The sequence below is a fragment of the Alosa pseudoharengus genome, unplaced genomic scaffold (genome assembly GCF_046254945.1).
Source record: "Alosa pseudoharengus isolate Yale_2024_CS ecotype anadromous, Long Island Sound unplaced genomic scaffold, YU_APseudo_1.1 YU_APseudo_1.1_scf_24, whole genome shotgun sequence".
In the NCBI taxonomy this organism is placed as follows: domain Eukaryota; kingdom Metazoa; phylum Chordata; class Actinopteri; order Clupeiformes; family Clupeidae; genus Alosa; species Alosa pseudoharengus.
The window spans coordinates 32822593-32837660 of NW_027468689.1; the positions used below are offsets into that span (position 1 = coordinate 32822593).

Genomic DNA, 15068 nt, shown 5'->3' on the forward strand with positions numbered 1-15068 from the left:
GCAACTGTGAGGTCATGGTTAGTTAGAAATCGAAAAAGAAATCGCCGGCAGATCAGGCTAGTCCATGGTAGGCGGCCAAAAGAAATATTGTTTAAATTTGTGATCGAAATATCCACGCACTGGCGCCCCCTCTGCGACGTGTTCACCTCCCCTCCCCCGGTTTCAGAGCTATTCTAAATGCAAAAATGCATAGAGGGAGTTATGACAAAACCGTGACTGTTAACAAACTATAAGCTATATAAGGTAGACCTATTACACAACATAAATTGTCACTAGGCTATGCTGGCGACCCAAATAAAATCTCCTTTGGGAACCAATGACTTACAGGATCAAGCGGACATAAGCTACCACCTCTTGGCGAAAATTTAATAGTTTTGATTATCAGTAGTAATACATTTCACGCAGCTGCGTGAATCACGGAAAGCGCGAATTAAGTGGACACTTCTAAATGGGACCCATTGTACAGTAGTTGAAGGTCTGTGGCTAAAGCAGCCATAATGAAAGTGTTATCATTGTTTGGATACTTCACACACGTGCTTTTTAATCGCATAGACTACAACTACCAACCTGGAATCAAAGCACATCGACTCCCCTCTCACACCCTAACCACGCACTTCGAACAAACAAAAAGCGTCTCAGTCTCACAGTATAGCCATAGGCAAAACTGTATCGGACCGGTGTAACGTTGGTAGCCTACTGAATCATCCATCGCAAATAATGATTTTTGTAGCACGTGCAACAAATGTGTAGGTACAGCCCTGCCCTGGATACATCTCTCAACATGCGCTCTAAAACATTTGGTTTAAATGGAGATGTAGATCATCACGGGTGCGTTAATAAATCTAGCCTACATTGCGGCGAGTTGACACAAATTATTCACTTTGACGAATTTATGTAGTTTCAGTAGTCAGTGTTTCCCACAGAATTGGATTCAATTTGTGGCGGTAGCTGACTTTGACAAGGGGGGAGGGGGTGGGGTCACTTTAAGACGTTTGAGGGAACCCTTGCGATTGTAACACAGTTGAAAGGCTGCTGATGTGTGGATGCAATTCATAACGTTTTCTACATAGTTAAAATGAAGGTTCGTACTTCTCCTTGGGACAAGCACTTTTGAGTTTTGGAATTTTTTGCAAACATTCAGTGTCAGAGTCAATAAAATGAGCCCTTCAACGAAATTGACAAGCAGCTGTAAGTAGGCTAAGCATGCTAAATTCGACATCCAAACAGTATTCTAACGTTAGCTTTGAGATACTGCTTGATTTCATAACTTAACTTAGTTTAGTCTCTTCACTGTAGCCTACTATGTTGTCATCAGACCTTAGCAGAGTTAACTTTAATGCAGCAGTTTTGAACAAATTTGCGCAGCATGGTCACGATGCTAAGCGGATTTAATAGCAATTTAGCCAGACGTCTTCTATGCAATGCTTCTATGTGGCAACAACAATCCTTCAACAATCGTGAATATTTTGTTAAATGCACATGCAGAGGAGTGGCAGCGGGCTACGAGAGAGAGGGGCGGGGCAAGGAAAGGCTGCGTGAGTAAAAAGCGCAGCTCAATGGCAATGCAAGGATTTGACCTTATATTTAAATTAAATTAAACATAGAATATTCATCTGTGGCGGCCGATTTTTATTTTGTGGCGCCCCGCCACAGATTAGTCAATGTATGGGAAACACTGGTAGTTACTTTACTTTGAGCCATGCTCTTCCTTACTTGAATCACCTTTGAAAATAGAGGATTGAAGTAGCCTAGTGGGTGTTTGGGAATGAACGTTGACTCAGATGCTTTTTGAGCCCGGTGTTGCATCATAGACAGGTTATCTTTCAGGTATATATTTATTATATTAGAAAACCATCACGTTAGCGAACGTGTTGTGGCTAACTTACTTAGCTCTGTTAGTAGCCTAGGTTATGGTCAGAAGAGAATGAGATGACAGTCGAAAGATACAATTAGTGCTGTTATCAATTTGCTCGGTAGCCTATAACCGCATTTATGGTTTTCTACAAATAGCCTACATCAATAATCAAATTGGCCTCCATCACTCAACCAATGCTAACGGTAACATTATTTTACCTACGTCCTAGGCTATTGATATAACTTGTATAAGATTAACGTAGCCTACCTGCAGTAAAAACCAAGCATGTCCGATAAACATTCTCAGATTTATTTCGGCTTCAAGAAGAAATGGGAATTACATTTCATGTGGAAATCATCCTACCCTTATTAGACGTTCTCTGCGGTAAACTGTTGTCCTTGTAGGAAGCGTCTATTGTCTTTCCAACCCACTTTAGATTAACTTCCAACAAAATAACGTCTCACTGCAATGATGCGCCATCTGGTGGACAAACGACTACGTAACGCCAATCCTGGAAATGCAGCCAAATTATGATGAATATTTGGTTTTCCTTTAATCCTACTGAATTTGTAATTATGTATCGCCGTTCTAATTGCCGATACCGATAGTATGTGCGTTAGGGTGCATCATCCGCCTTGACATATGCAAATTAATCTGTCCCTATGCTTATTATGTTCCAATGAGCAAAACAACATTCCTAGTAAATTGGATAATATTTAGGTGGCCCACCATTAACCTTTATGAATGGTCAAAATTGTTGCCAAATTCAGGAAATCGCCTGGCAATATGGGGGACTATGGGGGTATATTTCACATTATTTCACTATTATCAATTTGTTAGCCAGTAGTTATTTGAATAATAACTGTATTAAGGGCATAAAGCACACAGCTCACTGGATAAACATTGGGTTTCTTTATGTTGTCATACATATTTTGGTGATTTTTCTCAGAAAAACGTTTTCTGAAAAACACCTTAATGTACTGTAACACTTGTCATTAATCTTTTATTTTAACTGTCATTGCTATGGTGTTATAAAAATCTCATACCAGTAATTCCAAATCAGATATAGGCTACATGTGTGGGAATGTTTTGTTTAGTGTAGAGTAGTAGTTGTATCACACAGGATTACATGAACTTTCTTGCAACATGGCTTTTAGTGGAGAGTGTATTAGTAGCCTAATGCCAATCCACAGTCTTCAAAATGTACTCTGTCTACAAGACAATCGTCTGGGATATTTGGTTTGGGCAGTGGCCTTGTTCAGGATGACTCGATTATCACTGGATCCCATCTTCCAAACTGTTGCCAAGTTCTCAGGTGCTTCATGTGGTATCTTTCGGATGGTTCATCAGAAAACAGAACAAAGTGGGAATCAGCAAATATTGTGTGAATGTGAAGTAATAATGACTGATCGGATTAAAGTATAAACGGCAACTTTCAAATATGATACATATTTTACATCGACTTGGTGGGCCACACATATATTGTTTTCCAGCCTTCAAATTTGGTACTGGGCAAACCCATGACAGCAAGCTTTTATTGAGTTTACTTTCATGCTGTTTATTGAAAATGCCTGGCAAAGGCCATTTTTATGGCATCTTACAACAACAACAACACGTTACATTTATATAGCACTTTTCTCAACACTCAAAGCGCTTCACATGGAAAGGGGGACCTCACTAACCACCACCAATGTGTAGCACCCACCTGGGTGATGCACGGCAGCCATTGTGCGCCAGAACACTCACCACACACTAGATTGAGGTGGAGTGAGGGAGTGAATGAGCCAATTACAGTGGGGGATGATTAGTGGGCCAGATTGAATGAGTCAGGTTGGAAATTTAGCCAGGACATCGGGGAATCCCCTACTCTTTGCCGTGGGATCTTTAATGACCACAGGGAGTCAGGACCTCAGTTTAACGTCTCATCCGAAGGACGGCATCTCCTACAGTACAGTATCCCCGTCACTGCACTGGGGCATTGGAATCGATCTTTTTGGGAAGAGTGCCACCTACTGACCACCCACCAACACCACTTCCAGCAGCAACCTAGTTTTCCCAAGGAGGCTTCCCATCCAAGTACTAACCGGGCCCACACCTGCTTAGCTTCAGTAATTCAGCTAAGACAAGGAATCCGTTGGTCTGGCTGCTTCCCCCAAAAAGTACACTACTGCCATATCTCAGGAAGTAATAAAGATAGAGACACACAACCCACACCAAATGATGCGGAAAGTCCATATTTATATTTAACTTCCATTGACATTATAGGGCTAGACCCATTAGTTTTGCCGTTATTTAAGAAAAAATGATATTTTCAGCCTAGCTTTATGGACGTCTTTAATTGGAAACTTCAGAGGCTCGGTGGGCCACTTAAACATCAATAGCATTCAATAACATTTCTCATGGAAGTTTTATTTGGTTAATGGAACAAAATTATTCTATGGACAGATTGATTTTCAAATTTTTTTTCAAAAAGTGAGGCGGATGATGCACCCTAATGTGCGTGCCTGTGTGTGTGCATGTGTATATGTGTGCACCACCATCTACAGGCCAATGAGTGTACAGTCACTAAATGTACACATAACTTAATTTTTTTAGACCCCCCCATGGATGAAATTCTACGAAACTTGGCATACCCCCAGAGAATGTCAGGTTAATCATACACACAAAATTTGGTGCAGTTCTGACCATCTTAACTGAAGAGAGGGGCGATTAAAGCAGAATGATATTGCATTTTCATTTTTTACCAGGGTGGTGCAAATGAGTGATTATGGGCTAGGTTGATGTGGGCCCTTGAGACCAACATACCATAAAAATGGGGCCCAGCGCGGAGGGGGGGGGGGAGTGGCCCCCGGGGACCAAACTAATTTTTTCCGTAAAAGTCTAGTGGGGCTACAAACCCACCAAATTTCATGTGCCCCGGTGTTTCGGTGTCCCGGGTATCGTTGACCAAAAATTCAGGAAGTAGATGACGGGGGAAAAAAAAAAAAAAAAAACTTTGACAATCCCTATATGACCGCTTCACTAGCTTCGCTAGCGGCGGTCATAATTATCAGGAGAGACCACAGCCTTTGACTTAATTTTTTCCTAAAAGGGAAATGCGTATATATTTTACAAAGCAGAGTGATTATTTTATTATTATTATGCAGTGTCTTACTGTGTTTAAAAAACAACAATAAATAACCTTTAAAGATCAAAACCTCTAAGCCTGCAGTCATTAGGCTAGTTAGCCTAAAAGATGATTTTGTCCATCTAATCATTTACTTGCAAGAATGTAGCCCCTACCAAACTTGTACACGCTGTATAGACATAGGCTTACTTCTGACTTTTTTTTTGTCATATGGGCCTGCTGGTTAATGTCTGTCACTCATCTGATAATATTTGATCATGTAGCAAAGGAGCGGTAGCCTATCGTTCTGATAGCAGCTAAGAAAATATAGGCTACATTCACTCCGTTAGGAGGCAACTCTCTCAGTTCGCGCTCTTACCTCCGCAGTATAGCTACTTCAGCTGGAAGTGTTAACATGCAACTGTGGACTTGATTAGTGTGTAAGCTTTCGTTCAGCTGAAGCTGGAACTGCCATCTGACTGTGATCATCCAGAACAGTAGGCTACAATAATAACATTATTCCGCCTATCAGTAACGAAGTTCGAAATAGTCAATGTAACTAGATGTACCGCATTGCGGTACAAAATATGACCGCCGCTCAGTCCTGTACATCAGTTCCGCGAAAATAAATCACACTTCAATTTGTCTCCATATTTTACTCCATCCCCCACTCTTGAAACTTTTGTGTATGCTTATTTGGCATGGCTGAGTGTGTGTGTGCGGCTGCACAGGAAGTAGCCTACTGGTGCTGAAAAGGTGAATAGATTGTAGAATAGCCAAAGAAGATGTAGCATTGTTATAAAACCTTTAAAATCTCTAAACAATCACAAGTAGGGCAGTTCATCACAGTTCATCCATTGCAACTGGATTGATGAAAGGTCACTTACACCTGTAGGCTACATTGTATTTGGGAAAAGCAAAAGGTATCAGCATAATGTTATTTATTTATTTATGTATTTATTTATTTGTTTATTTATGAACAAAAACATCTCTGTCAGTTCCATGCCGTTTTCAGCAGCTATCAAAAACAAAGGTCATTTTTGGATGGATGGATTTTTTGTGAATGTTTCTTCTTCTACATAAGATTTTAGTCATCTTTAGTTCATGTAATACTTTATTGTCAATGCACAAATTAAGTAACAGTAGTCTGAAACGTTATTGTTAATGCACAAATTAAGTAACAGTAGTCTGAAACGAAATGCTGTTTTACATCTAACCAGTGGTGCAAATAACTGACATGTCCAAATGGGCCTTGATGAAATGCGTCGCTAGACTGTTCATACACATTTTAACGGGCCAAAGTTGAAGAGCTGTTGTCCGTTATTGTTCGTGCAAATATAGGCTGATTCATGTTCCCTTGCATTGTGTAACTGAGGTCCATGGGTAGTCTGGCTTTTACCAGACCAAGCTCAATCTTTTAAGAAATCAAAAAATAAATAGCGGGCAGATCAGGCTGGGTTCACCCAGCCTAGTCCATAGGCACCCGATATTGTTTAATTTTCCGATTGAGATATCCACGCTCTGGCTATTCTAAATGCAAAAATGCATCAGGGAGTTATGACAAAACTGTAACTAACAAACTAGATCCTAATAGAAAGCTGTTAGCTTCCCTAAGCTACAGGTAGGCTTATAAGGTAGGCCTATTTACAACATAAATTGTCAATAGGCTATGCTGGCGACACAAATAAAATCTCCTTTGGAAACCAATGGCTTACGCCTTACAGTATCAAGCGGACTTAAACTGCCATATCATGGCGAAAAGTTGTAATAAAATTCACGCAGCTCCATGAGTCAAGGAAAGCGCGAATGAAGTAGCCACTTCTAAATGGGACCCACTACACAGTAGCTTAAGGTGTGTTGCTAAAGCAGCCATAATGAAATGAAGGTGTCATTGTTTGGATACTTCACACACACGTGCTTTTTAATTTCACAAACTACAACTACCCAGCTGGAATCAAAGCACATCGATTCCCCTCTCACACCCTGCACGCACTTAAAACAAAATAAACAGGTGTCTCAGTCTCACGCATGTATAGGCAAAACTGTATCAGACCGGTGTAACGTTGGTAAATCTTCCATTGCGCAGAATGATTTTTGTAGCATGTGGAACAAATGACAGTCGAAAGATACAATTACAGTGCTGCTATCAATTTGCTTGGTATAACCGCATTTATAGTTATCTACATAATCAAATTGGCCTCCATCACTCAACCAACGCTAACGGTAACATTACCTAGGTCCTTATTGATATTATAAGATTAACGTACCTGCAGTAAAAACTAGGCATGTCCGATAAACATCCTCAGATTTATTTCGGCTTCAAGAAGAAATGGGAATTACATTTCATGTGAACATTGTCCTATCTAGAGCCCGACCGATAAAGGATTTTGAAGGCCGATACCGATATAAATATTTGTTGATTTAAAAATCCGATATTCCGATATATCGGCCGATATATATATTTTTTTTTTCAGAAACGCGCAAGAAAACATTAACAGATTTCCCTAACATTAGTTATTTGTAGTTATTTATGAGTATTGACTAAAATAATATGATAATGCATTTCAAAAACAAACTTGTTTATTTTTAAATAATATTGTCACAGTGGAACAGAGGAACATCGAAATATATTAAAGTTCTGATAAATAAAATGTATAAAAATAGAAACTTAAGATATGAAACTTAGTCTTTTGAACAAAAACATAACAACAACAACCAAATCAAAGTTACCAATAATGATGACATTATTACTAGGCTATCATCATTTGTATTATCATTAAACAAGATAAAGGTCACTCCTAAATGTTTGAGTGTGCGTGTGTAATAATTAGTCTAGGGCTGGGACAACGCGTCGACGTAATCGATGACGTCGACGCAAAATATGCGCGTCGATTCGTTAAGCATAATGTGTTGCGCTAAATATTTTTAATTTTACACCTTCAGTGTTTCCCATACGTTGACTAATCTGTGGCTGGGGGCCACGAAATCATTGAGCTGTGCTTTTCACGCACGCAGCCTTTCCTTGCCCCAGTCACTCTCTCTTGTAACGAGCCCGCTGCCCCTCCTCTGCATGTGCATTTAACAAAATATTCACGATTGTTGTTGCCACATAGCTAGAAGCATTGCATAGAACACGGCCGGCTAAATTGCTATTAAATCCGCTTAGCATCATGACCATGCTGCGCAAATTTGTTCAAAACTGCTGCATTAAAGTTAACTCTGCTAAGGTCTCATCACAACATAGTACATTGAGGAGACCAAACTAAGTTAAGTTATACAATCAAGCAGTATCTCAAAGCTAACGTTAGAATACTGTTCGGATGTCAAGTTTAGCATGCTTACTTACATCTGCTTGTCAATTTCGTTACTCATGTAGGGCTCATTTTATTGACTCTGAATGTTTGCAGATGTAAATGGAAAAGTGTTTTCCAAGACTCAAAAGTGTTTGTCCCAAGGAGAAGTACGAACCGTTATTTGAACTACGTTATGAATTGCATCCACACATCAGCAGCGTTTTAACCATAGACAGTAAAAGGTTTTAACTGTGTTAAATTGCAAGGATTCCCTCGTGAACGTCGTCTTAAAGTGACAGGCACTCAATTAGATCTATACACTACTGAACTGAGCTGAATACCTCTGACTAAGAATGCATTACTTTGCACTTGTAGAGAGATGATACGTCGGGGAGAGATGATACGTGTCTCTGCTATAACTGTCACGCTATTAAAGAAATACATCTTCAGTCAAAAGTTAAAAGGACAGACAGTCAACTACACTGTAACAACGTAACGTAATTACTAGCTAATTCCTCTTCACTCTCGGCTTATTTAACAGCAGCAAAACTGGACATTGTTTTCACGAATTTTGTCATGCTTATTTGAGTTAAGAGAACTGATGGGGATGTTCTTTTAATTGTTATTTCAAGCAATGTATGTCTCGTGACCAAATCACCATGAACACACTTCACTGATGATCTCACTCGCGGATAACTGGTTCTCTCTGCCCGACTCTGGCTGGATCAGCAGGTTGCAGGATGTGTGGCGCGTTATACACGAGTTTTGCCAGCAGGGACGGTGTAGAGTGCCCTCTGGTGGACAAACTATACAACGCTAACACTCATGACATGGTTGAAGGGTGTTTCGTCCCTTTTTATATTTTATTTTTAAAATATTAATTTATCGGCCATTATAAATGCCGATACCGATAGTTTGGAAAATGCCTAATATCGGCCCGCCGATAAATCGCCATCTAGTGGACAAACGACTACTTATCGCCAATACTGGAAATGCAGCCATGATGATGATGATTATTTATTTTGGCTTTCTTTTAATCCTACTGAATTTGTAATTATGTATCAGCCGTTCTAATACCGATAGTATGTGGGTGCTTGTGTGTGTGTGCATGTGTATGTGTGCACCGCCATCTACAGGCCAATGAGTGTACAGTCACTAAATGTACACATAACCTAATTTTTTTTAGGACCCCCCCATGGATGAAATTCTATGAAACTTGGCATACTCCCAGAGAATGCCAGGTCAATCATACACATAAAATTTGGTGCAGTTCTGAACATCTTAACTGAAGATTGAAGCAGAATAATATCGCGTTTTCATTTGTTACCGGGGGGGGTGCAAATCACAAATGAGTGATTATGGGCCAGGTTGATGTGGGCCCATGAGACCAACATACCATAAAAGATTCTTCATCCTCAGTGCCACGGTTCCGGTAGTTATTTAGGAAAAACTGCTTTTTTTGCGGTTCGGGGGGCCCAGCACAGAGAGGGAGTGGCCCCCGGGGACGAAACGAAATTTTCCCGTAAAAGTCTAGTGGGGCTACATACCCACCAAATTTAATGTGCCCCGGTGGTTCGGTGTCCCGGATATCGTTGACCAAAAATGCAGGAAGTAGATGACGGGAAAAAAAAAAAAAAAAAAAAACCTTTGACAATCCCTATATGACCGCTTCGCTAGCGGCAGTCATAATAAATATGCAGGAAAGACTATAATACTAACAATACTTTGGACCATATAACTATTTACCATTTAAAAATAGACCTTAAATGTGGTATTTACGACATACTATAGGGAGGGAAAGTAATCTCATCGCCACCTAGTGGTTGCGTTCCTAGAGTTTAGCGGAGTGGATGGGATTTTTTTTTTAGAAAAAATATATCTCGGTGCACATTGGGATCTTAATTTAATGCCTTCCATTTGCTAGGGACTAGGGTCACCTCTATTGCTTCTAGTGGTCATACCTTATTTTTAGGATCAGTTGAATTGATTTGAGTTTTTGTCGTAACATGGTGATAACGAACTACAGTTGCATGTGACGTCACAGGTTTGGGCGCTTAATCTCTAACTGATCAATACGGCGATTTGCTTAACTGGCTTAACATATTTTTGTAATAACAGAACGTGATGTAAACCGCGTGGTGATTACCTTTATGTCTGGATAACTGGTGTTGTGCTTCTACTCACATGAAGAACTGGCAGTAAGTGTTAAGTGTCAATGCTAACCAGGCTAATAAACAAACCATGCTACCGTGAGTAACGTTGAAGGGTAAAGTCACGTGACTTCTTTTGTAGTCTGTTTATGAAACAAAAGGAGCAATTTCGATTTTTTTAAATAAGGCAAAATAGGGCCTGACATTTTCACAGTTAGAAGATTATTACTGTATAGACATTGAAAAATATTTTTGGTGGATAACTTCTCTGATTTGGCTTCACAATATTTTTTTTTAAAATAAGTCTATGGGACTTAACATTGGAGCTGCTCTTCGATAGGAACGCTACCACTTGGGGCGCTGGCTTTCACTTTCCCTCCCTATTGTTTTAAAGCTATCCAAGTGGGAATAGCCTACTCGAAAGGCAAATGCCAATGAAGACGTCATTAAAGGAATGCATCATGTTCTGAAACATTCATTAACAATGTTCCCATCCAAAGATACAGTTTGAACGGTGAACACAAGAACATTAACAACAAGAACATTATTTAATAATTGTTCAGTTAAGGCATATCTTGGATGATTATAACACATAAATATCCAATTTTTTTGTATCAACAAATCCCTGAACTACTCACGCTTGTGACAGGCCAGGGGCCTGTACTACGAAGGGAGCTTAACCTACCCAGATGTAACCCAGGGTTACTTTGTTAAACCGGGGTTGACAAAACCTGGTTATCTTTAGTGGTGTTAATCGGTACTACGACGCTGATTATGAAGTTGATTTGTTGAGCCGGGGTTAACCTCATTGGAGTTTGTGCGCGTTCACATAAAAGGGGCGGGTTTCAGTGATGTCGCGTTCACCTTATTTTACGGATGAGGAATGCACAATTATTATGACAAGTTATGAGGAATTAAAACCCACTCTACGACAAAAATCAAATACGTCGGCAGTGAACAAAGCAAGGCAAGGCTGTTGGCAACGTATTGCAGATCCTAAATGCCTAAAAGTAAAGTTTTATTTCCACATGTTCTTAAAATACGGAGGATTAATAGCTTGCGGAATGTATTTAATGAGTTGAAATTCAATTGCTTATTTTGAGTTCATAGAAATGCCTACAGATGCAACACAATTTAGAAGTGGGCATATAGATTACAGTAATAAGGATAATTGAATGTTTAAGTAGCCCCATTGACTGATTTAGTGTATGCCTAATCCTGTGAACATTTCAGATGCAACACCATTGCCAAACGCACATGGCAGCAGGTGAAAATGAAACACAAACACATTATTCAGAATAGTGGTTTATATAGTCATAGCTTGCATTAATATTTCTTAATTATGAAAACATGTAGGCCTATGCTTATAGCCTATATATCCGATTTATTCTTGCTCAGATGTTCAGCATACTGTAGGCCTATGTCCGATTTATTTTCGGACATACAGTAGGCTATTCTTGCTCAGATGTTAAGCATCACCGATGGAATACATGAATGTCCACGTACGGGCATTGCTATGAGACGTCTTCCTTGATCATCTGACAAAGATAACGAATTTCCTCGGCTGAAAATCTATGGGCTGTATTTTGGGTCACCAGCGCATGGCGTAAAGTTCGTTATTCACCGGCGCGAAGTTGAATTCGTTATTTTGCACCTTTATTTTCACCTTTATTAATTGCCACAGGGGTGTGGCAATTAACAACCTAGGGAGGGACCTGGCGCATTGTCTAAAAATCGCTATCATACACCACCTAAACCTGGTCAGAAGTCAATGGCGAGTTGTTCATATGCTATTTTAAGAGCGCATGTCAACAGTCATATTGGCAGGTGCACGCACCATCCTTCTATCATTCATGAACGCACACCAGCGCACGTCCATGCAAAGCATTACAAATTGCACGATTACAATGGGAAACATAATTAAAATAAAGATATTACGAAATACTGTACATCTCATGATGAGTAGTTATTCACCATCATTTGCAAATTGGTAATGACGGTTAAAAGTGATTAGGGGAGAGGCGAGAGACACGTATGGAGCACAGCTGAAGACGCACTGTCACGAGATATAAGCAACTCCTCTGCAGGATAAATGTTGTTTTATTCAGTCATTTGAGCAACATTAGGGTAAGTGTTGCTTTTTCCAGCCTATGTTTTCGATGGTAACCCATTGTCAGTCAATAGTGAAAGTAACTGCATATAACTGTCTTGTCGTTGACTGACTCCTTGGTGAAGTTAGTTTCACTTTGCCAATGAGTTCAAATAATAGACGAGTGCAAATGCGTGAAGGCTATGCTAGGTTTTAGTAAAGCATGGTTTAAGAATGACTATTCCATACGGTCTCGCAAGCAGCCTCCTTCAAATGCGCCGTTGAATGCCAAAATACCGATGCATTTATTTGACATATCGCGCGTTGCGCCGTTAAAGGGAATGACAGATGTCATTCTCATTGGTTTAAAATGATGTTACGCCCCAAACACACCCATATGACTGATTAAAAGACCTAGGAACACCTTGTTACGCCATGCGCTCCACTTTTGAGAACGAAACCCCTCCCAATGTGAACTGGACATCCTACTAAATTTGAATAGACTTTTGACAAGTGACGATGCACTTTAGAATGTCATGATAGGGCCCTATATCTTCATAGAGAATATCGTCCGGGTAGGCTATATATATTTTCTGGCGGTCTCTAAAACCCCTCGCCCTGCGAAGAGAGTCTCTCACGATTTGCGCTCCAATGTCGTATGGATCATCCAGGTACGCCGACATGTCTCGGGAGAAATTGTTAGTGGAGGGGTGGGACTTATAAAGGGTGTGGTTAACGGAAACCTCGGGTTAACCAAGAACATAACCTGCTCGGAGCAGGTTTGAGATGCAGCGTAAATTGCCATGGCAGCATACCTCGGTTAAAACCTATCCACCTTTCGTAGTACGGGTTAATCGGGAAGTTACGCCACACGTGATCAAGTTACTCTCGATGTTACCCAGATAAGCCAGTAACCCCGCTTCGTAGTACAGGCCCCAGCAGTAGCCGATTGTTTTCTGTGCTACCAGTTAGCCGTGTATTATACCACGTACATGTACCATGTAGCATGCAGTATACTAGCCTTACCATCTTTTTTTGGAATATGAATTTTTGGAACTGCTCTTCCTGCTGCTTTGATCCTAACACTGTAGTTGGATGTATAAAATGCTTTGTTCAATAAAACATGGACAATGTCCTCTTTGACCTAGGGGAACGATTTTTGTTCATTCAAAGTTTTCAAATAGTAATACCAACAGTAATTGATCAGATTAGCAATTCACTTTATATATTTTTTATTTTTCTCTGAAGTTTTAGGGAGGGTGTTCCTCCCTTTCCTCAATGAAGGAGCCTCCTCTTGTATACAGTTGGTTTACAGAAGGTGGTTTAGAGTAGTATAAATTAAGTATAAATATTTGCAGTGTATTAGCAGTTACCTTATAAGAGCAGAATAAATATGGCTATGTAATATGAACAATGTATGAACAACATGTACAGATATAATGTAGTGGCAGTACCATTATAGTAGTATTAAGAACAATATAGATATGCAGTGCATATTACAGAAAAACTGAATATGGATATTCAGTATGGACCATATAGACAGTATGTACAGCTATGTGCAGTGTGGTAACCACACCATTGTAGTGCAGAAACAGTAACATTATAATAGTATTAAGAAAAAATATGCAGGATGATGAATGGCTAAGTGTAATTACAGTATGTACATTTGTAAATAGAATACTATTTAGAATAGAATACTGTAGAATACAGGCACAGGCAAGAAGGCATCAGGCGGGGGGTGATGGGGCCTAGTTCGTTGGATGTCACCGGGATGCTAGCGTTCAGTAGGGTGACAGCCAGAGCTAGTGAGCGGAGCTGAGCGGTGCGAATAACCTGCTCCTCGGTCAGGTGGCTGTTCACTCGGCCGCTCCTCCGCTCAAATTCACGTCAGGCCGCTCCGCTCAATTTCGCTCCCCACTCCACTTCAAAATCCTCCCGCTCCAGTGAAATCGCTCCACGCTCGCTCCAATTTAAAAGAGGGAGAAATAATCTACAAGCCGAATTGTCACCTTAGAAAACTAAGAACTAAGAGAAACGGCAATGTCACTCATAGAACATGTATTGTAAAAGATAGCCTATTGCAACACCGACAGTGCAACAACGAACAAGCTTGGCAACGTACACATAAGCCTCAAACTAAAGGGATCAGTGGGATTAATTGCCTAAATAATACAGGTTTAGCGTCTAAGTTTTACTTCAGCCTTACTTAAAGCATAGGTGATTCAAATTTCCTTTTCTCTCCGCAGCACACTCATGTTTCCGCGAAATATGTCTTCTTAAATTCTAAGTGTCACGACATAGGCTAGTTGTTCTTGCTCTACATTGTTTGTATCTAGTTGTTTTGTAGGAATAGTACGCTTGTAAACCCTATGACTTTCAGTTTCCTTTCTAAAATATTTAGCGACTTCATCCCTAACGAACTCACTGTAACGTTGGCAAGCTGGACTATGTGCTACGGACTCTTGGACAATGCATTCTGGGATACGGGGGAGAACTCTGGGGGTTGTTTGTGTGTGTTAATGTCTTTATTTACTGTTTTAATGTCCGTGTTTTAGTGTAGCGTGTTACCCTTTTA

General features: G+C 40.1%; 1 protein-coding gene across 1 annotated transcript in view; it reads left to right on the plus strand.

Moving 5' to 3' along the window:
• fdx1 (ferredoxin 1) overlaps window positions 1-15068 on the plus strand; it is a 38236-nt gene that overhangs the window by 13083 nt on the left and 10085 nt on the right. The gene's annotated exons all lie outside the window — the stretch shown is intronic.